This window comes from Hemicordylus capensis, chromosome 8 (assembly GCF_027244095.1).
Source record: "Hemicordylus capensis ecotype Gifberg chromosome 8, rHemCap1.1.pri, whole genome shotgun sequence".
NCBI classification, from domain to species: Eukaryota; Metazoa; Chordata; class Lepidosauria; order Squamata; family Cordylidae; genus Hemicordylus; species Hemicordylus capensis.
In genome coordinates, this window is record NC_069664.1 from 3,769,224 (window position 1) to 3,776,534 (window position 7,311).

Below are 7,311 nucleotides of genomic sequence, written 5' to 3' on the forward strand. Positions count from 1 at the left end.
ATGTTGTATCATTATATCTACAACCCTATACGGGAGGCTGTCGGGATTAAACATCTCAAGCAAGCCAGTCAAATCACACACTGCTGGGAAGGGTCCTGGCAAATATATCAGCTGCCTGGCTCTCATCTTAGTCCTGAATGAAAGTAGATTGATGCAACAGGCAGACAGTAAAGTCGCAAGAAAATTACACCTGATGCTGGAAAAATTTGGTGTTTGGTTTCCAACCTCTAGGCCAGGGGTTCCCAATCTTGGGTGTCCATAAGATGCTATACTACAACTCCCATCATCCCCAGCCACCCTAATTTTGGCTAGGGATGCTGGGAGTTGTAGTCCACAATCAGTGGGGATCCAAGTTGCCAACATCTGACCTAGATAAAACAGGATGAGCACGGTATGTCTCAGTCTCAGGGGGAGAAAATGGAGAGGGAAAGAAAAGCATCCGGCACCAAAACAAGAGAGCCAAAAACCTCAAGCTAGCCAGGAAGCCAAAGGGGAGAGCTGACTGGATCTCAATGGTTACAGAAAGTTACCCAACTCTTCTGTACTGGGACAAGGTTTGCTTCCTGCAGGAAGTCTGTCATTAAGTTCAATGACAACCCAAGGGGTCACTGCAGAGGCAGAGCACGGATGCAGCAGCCCCAGTGCACAGTAGTACCTCCCCAGTTGAGGACAAGAGGCAGAACCCTGCTAACTGGGCAAAGTGGCACCTCTCAACATGGTGATTCTCTGTATCGTGCAGGGGGAGAGTAACTGGCCCTCCCTGCCGCCCTGTTGCCCCCTTTACCAGAAATAACGAGGAATATTCAATGTGTCCGGCGCACAGTGTGAGCAACGTGCACACAGTTAACGCGCACAGGAACATCAAATACTTCCAGCAAAGGGGGTAATGGGTGGCAGGGAGGTACACTGCCGTCCTGATGGACTCTGAGAAAACTGAGCACCGGCAGGGAGGGCTAAGTGCACCCCCTACCTTCGAATGTGCCAAGTTCGGTGCACATCCCTACAAAGTAGGTGTGGCTAGAACTAAGGAAGAATGTGTTGCTTAAGGTAGGATTTCTATAACTTTGGTTCCCAGATATTGGACTACAACTCCCATCATCCCCAGCCATTTCCAGATGGTGGGTGTAGTAGTCCAGTGGCAGCTGGGGACTCAGGTCTGAGAATCCCTGGCAAGGCAGCCTGGTGATTTCATGGAAGAAGCTAGATTCAACCAAGGGACTTCCGAGGAGCATAGGAAGCAGCCTTATACCGAGCTAGAACCTGGGCCCATCAAGCTCACTATTGTCTACACTGACTGGCAGCAGCTCTTTGAAGCTTCAGCTGTGCGTCTCTCCCAGCCCTATTATGTGGCAATGTCAGTGATTGAACCAGGGAGCTTTGGCACACAAAGCAGATGCTCTTCCACTGAGCTATGGGCCCCATCCCTTAAGGTGAGTATCTTAGGGGGGGGGATATGAAATATGCGAGCCAGTGCTTGCAGGCAGTTGCCCACCCAAATGCAAACCAAGGTGAACCCTGCTTAGCAATGGGAGAGTTCATACTTGCCTCCCACAAAACTGACTCTCTACTCCGCAACTGAACCGGCTCACCACTATTATCATTACATTTATATCCCGCTCTTTCCCCAAGGAGCCCAAAGCGGTGTACTACATAAGTTTCTCTTCACAACCACCCTGTGAAGTAGGTTAGGCTGAGAAGTGACTGACCCAGAGTCGCTCAGCAAGTACCATGGCTGAATGGGGATTTGAACTCGGGTCTCCACGGTCCTGGTCCAGCATTCTAACCACTGCACCACACTGGCTCTCCACTATGGTGCCCCAACTCTCACAGAGGGCAACTAGAAATATTTCATGAGTGGAGCTCCTCACAGAGAGATGCATGGGCTTCCTTGCAGTTCAGTAAAATACAATCTACTGCAGGGTTTCTTAACCTTGGGCCCCCAGATGTTGTTGGACTACAACTCCCAGAATCCCCTGCCACAGAGGCCTTGTCTGGGGATTCTGGGAGTTGTGGTCCAACAACATCTGGGGTCCCAAGGTTAAGAAACCCTGCTCTACAGGATAGGGCTGGAGGAGGACTTTGCTGAAGAATGAGTCATCTCTGCCACATGGTAATCCTACACACATGCTTACTTACATAGGAGTAAGCCTCAGAGGCAGGATGCCCCTGAATACCAGTTGTAGGAGAGAAGGCATGCCCTCAACTCCTGCCTTTGGTTCCCGGTGGCATCTAGTGGGCCACTGTGTGAAACAGGATGCTGTTCTTATGTAAGCCCCATTGTACTGTGAGTCTTGCTGAGAAAACAAGCATGGGATGATGCAGAAAGAGGATTTCTCTATGGCAGCTCACCACACGATAGCTGCTTCTCATAATGGTGTGAACTCACAAATAAGTCGGAGAACATAGGCTCAAAAATAAAAAAGGAAAACAAAAGACATTCTGATGCTTCTCTCAAATGGATCTTCTCTGCGCTTGTTGTGCAGGGATGCTCCAATCAGTCCAACACAGGGAAAGACCCCATGGCCGCATTTACCAGGCAGCGACTCAAGCCTGCATATCTCCTCTGAAAGACTAAGAGCTCTTATTCTTATGCATAGTAGTGCCCATCATGTCAGCCCTGTTGTCTTAATGTGGCTGTGTGGTGCGTTGAAGTAGGGATAGGCAACCTTGGCTGTCCAGCTGTTGCTGAACTGCAACTCCCACCATCTCCAGCCACAACTGTGGCTACAACTGATGGCTATCAAATGATGGGAGCGGTCATTCAGAAGCAGCCAGCCAGCCAAGGTTGCCTGCCCCTGCTTTAAGGGCCCGTTGGTCAAAGCACAGCCTATACATTTTACAATGAAAATTAAAGGGGGGAATCTCGTGTTGTGCCCACATGAACGTAACATCCAACGGGACCTTCATGTGTCTGTGAAACAGAAGCAGCAGCTTCACACACTCTAAACAGGTAGAACACTGCAAGTGCTACATAAAGGCTGCAGCAATCATGGCTCTATGAGTCCAACGAGGTGTATTCATAGGCAGAGGGATGCTTGTTTGTGTGTGATACTGTTTGTCATTGACCTGTATGTCATTTCTTGCAACAAGCGCAGTGTACCTGTTAGAAAAATCCACATCACACGTAGCGTGGAGCCACTCTTAGAGAGGAAGTGGATATTGGGGGGGGGGTTAAGTAAAGAGTTTTAAAAAGTCAGCTATGCAGGAATTTTATCTTCTCGGAACAGAAAACATGGCTTATGTAACTCGGTTTGAGAGGTGCTGACAAGACTCCTGATTTCTGCCCAGAGCCCAGCTGACTACACAGAAGCCCGATCCTTGGGTCAGCTGTATGAGAGCCCTTTAGAATCGAGGCCAGACCTGTTCAACTTTGGGCCCCAGCTGTTTTCAGACAACTCCCATCATCCCCAGCCACAATGGCCAATTGCTGGGGATTATGGGAGTTGTAGGCCAACATCTGCCGGAGGGCCAAAGTTGAGCAGGCCTGATCTAAACTATTGTCAAGTAACATGAAAAATGCAGCTTTCCTGTTTTTTCTCAACTTCACTTGCAGACTCACAACCTGTGTCCCACTAAGAGTCAGCGATTCTCCATGCAGAGGACAAAAAACACACCACAGCCAGATAATTACTGGAAAAACTTAAATACCATTTTTAAATAGACACATTTTACAAAGTGCATAAATTTCCAACAGCCATTTGTGATCTGACCAGCCAAGACCGGCCTCTTCTTATGTCCACCACTACTACGGAGGTTCTCATCCAGAACTTGGTCATCCCAAATGGCACTGCTCAGAACTAGGGCTGCAGGTCTGCTGGGTGAGGCGAGGTGGCGAATGCAGCTGGGGATGAGGAGTGCTGTGGCCAAGAGCATCCAAGAACCCGTTACAGGAAATGCTGACTGTGGGACAGGGGGGAGGCACGGCTGCTTTGCCAGGCACCCCATGACACGGCGAGTCAGCCCTGCACTTGGCGTGTCAACCTGGAGTGTGCCTCCCGACTGCCAGCTGGGCACCCTGCCTCCTGGGCCTCTTTGGCGAGAAGGGACTGCCTGCCTGGGTGGGACGTGCACAGGACAAAGGTTGGTCCCAACTGCCATAATGGGCTCTCAAGTGGGCGTGTCCTGAAGGCCATTCGAGGTGGGTGTGATAGGGGGATCACTGTGGCTGGGGATCATGGGAGTTGTAGTCCACACAGACCTGGAGATTTTGAAGTTGTGCAGCCCTAACGAAGGTAGATAATGCATTAGATTAGAGTGGTCCAAACGTGCAGATGGAAACAGCTTTTCACGTGTCTGGCAGAGGCTCACCGGGGGAGAAACTATGCAGCAGGGCTGCTGTGGGGCATGCAGGGCTAATGCCAGAGTGCTAACAGCAGGAGAACAGGAATTACTTGAGGCGGCCGAGCCAGTCTCTCTCTCTCTCCTCTGGGGCGGGTGGGCGGGCGAGACTCTCTCTCCTGGGGCCAGAGCTGCTGGTAGTTTGTCTGACTGGTGAGCCTAGAGCCAGAACAACAAAAATGGAAAATGTCACTCAAATAGCAGAGGCTGTCCAAGGAACAAGACGACTTACCAGACCGGTGCAGCTCGTCAGTTTGCCATTATAAGAGAGCCTGGTCCATATTGATGCCCTTTGTCTGGTAAATCTCTTTCAGCAGTAGCAGCGCTGTGTCCTCCGATTCCCTAGAGTGATAAATACAGAATTCATTCTAAGGCTATTAGAAAAAGCATGCCTGCAACTCCGCCCAAGGGGCATAGGACAAACAGGCCCGTATGTATGTATGTAGCATGTTTATATACCGCCCAAAACGCAAGTCTGTATGCAAATCTGACACCAGAAATGGCAGCATTCACAAACCACTGGGAGAGGATTTTAATCTTGCTCAGTTGCTGCTGGAGACCAAAGGCCATTGGTCTAGGGATGGCGGGAGTTGGAGTCCAATAACATCTGGAGACCCAAAGTTGGGAACTCCTGATCTGGATGAAAAACCATGTGGCTACCAGTGTTCCATGTAATGGCCATTCCTAGATGCTGTTGCCTACAATTCCCAGCGTCCTTGGCTGCCATGGCCTTGGGCTGGGGATTATGGGAGTTGGAGTCCAATAACATCTGGGAATCCCTCTTACAGGGACCACTGGTTGCCCCCCCCCTCTTAATTCAAAACAGCAGAAACACCCACAGGGGTAAACTGGCAAGGTTTGGTAGGCTGGATTCTGTTCACAAGTTATTGGTCCCTAACAGAATTCAAAGTGCTGGTTCTTACCTAGAAAGCCCTTAATGACTTGGTTCCAGGGTACTTCAGAGAGCGTCTCCTTTGTCATGAACCCTCCCACCTCTTAAGATCACCCGGGGAGGTCAAGTATGGCCCCACCAACTCTTTGGGTGGCTACTCAGGACCAGGCCTTCCCTATGGCTGCCCCAGGGCTCTGGAATACACTCCCTGTCAAAACAAGAGCGTCTCCATCTCCGGCTGCTTTTAAAAAGACTCTGGAGACACACCTCTTTTCTCAGGCTTGTAGTTAACTCATTAATTTTAACCTGCTTGTTTTATGTTGTAAAATGGTTTCAATCATCTGATTCCATTTTAGACTTGTATTTAAAATTATGGAAACCGCCTAGGGATACATATATCAGGCAGTATATAAACTTGATAGATAAATAAATAAATATGCTGCTACTGACAGCATTCAGTCATTCAAACACACACACACACACACACACACACACACACACACACACACACAGCTTGTTCTCAAGCCCCTCACATGAGGCGTGCCATGGACTGTGCACCTGTGGTGCAAGTGCAAACATGTTTGTGCTAGCACAACACTGGTCGAGAATGCAAGCTGCAGACCACACGCAAGTCGCTAGCACAGCAGCCTCGGAAGAGCTCCTCCATGTGCAGCGTTCTAATGTTGGCTACTGGGTGATCCCCCGAGGAACAGTTTCCCTTTGGAAAAAGAAATCTTGTTCTATCCGGCAGGTTTCTCCGTGTTCAGCTTTTTAATGGATAACTTAATTTTTAAAGGAAGCAATTTGTCATTGTAATTGTGGTTTTAGCCTGGTCTTTTCACTTTTTTCTTAATGTTTGATTGTCGGAAGCTGCCCTGAGCAGTAGTATAAAATTATGCAACAAGCTACCTGAAAGAATGTTGACAAGGTTTCTTATTACAAAAATATGCCATTTTCACATCCTAATAGTTCAGGAGTGGAATCTGCCACCTTTCTATTGGTGGTTGGCACCACCTTGGTGGCAGCCTCTAAAGCAGAGGTTCTCAAAGATGGGTCCCCAGAGGATGTTGAGCTTCAGCAACCATTCTCCTCAGGGGATGATGGGCAGCTCTAACATCTGGGGACCCAAGTTCGAGGACCCTTGCTCTAGTCTGCTAGGAACTCACCTGAAGCAACCCCCGCCTTCCTGAAGCCATTCCTTACCAGTAGCAAAGATGGCCTTGCAGTGCAAACAGATACTCGTTAAAGCTTTCAACCGGCTTCTCTTGCAGCACAGAGTCAATGCGGTGGCCTCCGTTCAGCATTCCCACGTTGATGGGAGGAGGCTCTTCTTTCACTGGCGTGGCTGGGGCCTCAGGTTTTCCCCCTGCATTAAACAAAATGGGGTGGGGGGGGAGCAACAGAGCTACAAATGGATATGTTGGATAGCAATAGCAGATAGGAATAAGGAGGTCTGGCTTCAAATCTTTGCTCAGCTACCGTGTTCCCTCGAACAGGGATTCCCGGACGTTGTTGACTACAACTCCCAGAATCCCCAAGCAAAAGCCAGTGCACAGGCGCAGAGACAGTTGTCTGGGGGCCCCACTGCCTGGAGGGGCCCCCCAGGGGCACCTCACGTGACTCCCCATTGCCCCCAGCCCAGCCCCATAGCCTCTCAGCCACTTGCCCTCTTCGCCGTCTCTCCTGCTTGTTCTGCTGGCCGCAATCCAGGCAGCAGCCCAGCTGCCAAGAGCTCCTTTTCTCCCGCCTCTCAGCTGATCGGCGGGTGGGCGGGGCTTCCAGGGAGGCCTCCGTGTAGGCCGCAGTGAAGCCTGAACTCAAGTAGGGCCCAAGCCAGCCAGGAAGGAGGAGGCAGCCAGAGTGTTCTCTGCAGCAGAAGACCCCTTGCTGCCCTGCTTAACCCAGCCCAGCATTTGCCAGGGAGAGTGTGAACTCCTTTTTGTGCTTACCTTTCCCACCCCCCACCCCCCGGATATATAGGCATCTGCTTGCCATAGGGCTTTGATATGGGGGGGGAGGGACTGAGAAGTCTCTGAATATTTATTTTTAAACTGCTTGGAAAATTTGCTGGCTTAAAAAAA

At 50.1% G+C, this 7,311-nt stretch overlaps 1 long non-coding RNA gene across 1 annotated transcript; it reads right to left on the reverse strand.

Annotated features, from left to right (window-relative positions):
- Nucleotides 1–3,627: 3,627 nt before the first annotated feature.
- Nucleotides 3,628–6,591, reverse strand: LOC128334022 (uncharacterized). The gene is made up of 3 exons (XR_008311157.1): nucleotides 6,434–6,591; nucleotides 4,309–4,680; nucleotides 3,628–4,223 (listed from the first exon to the last, which is right to left on the reverse strand). It is a non-coding gene; the product is annotated as an uncharacterized LOC128334022 (long non-coding RNA).
- Between the last annotated feature and the right edge of the window lie 720 nt (nucleotides 6,592–7,311).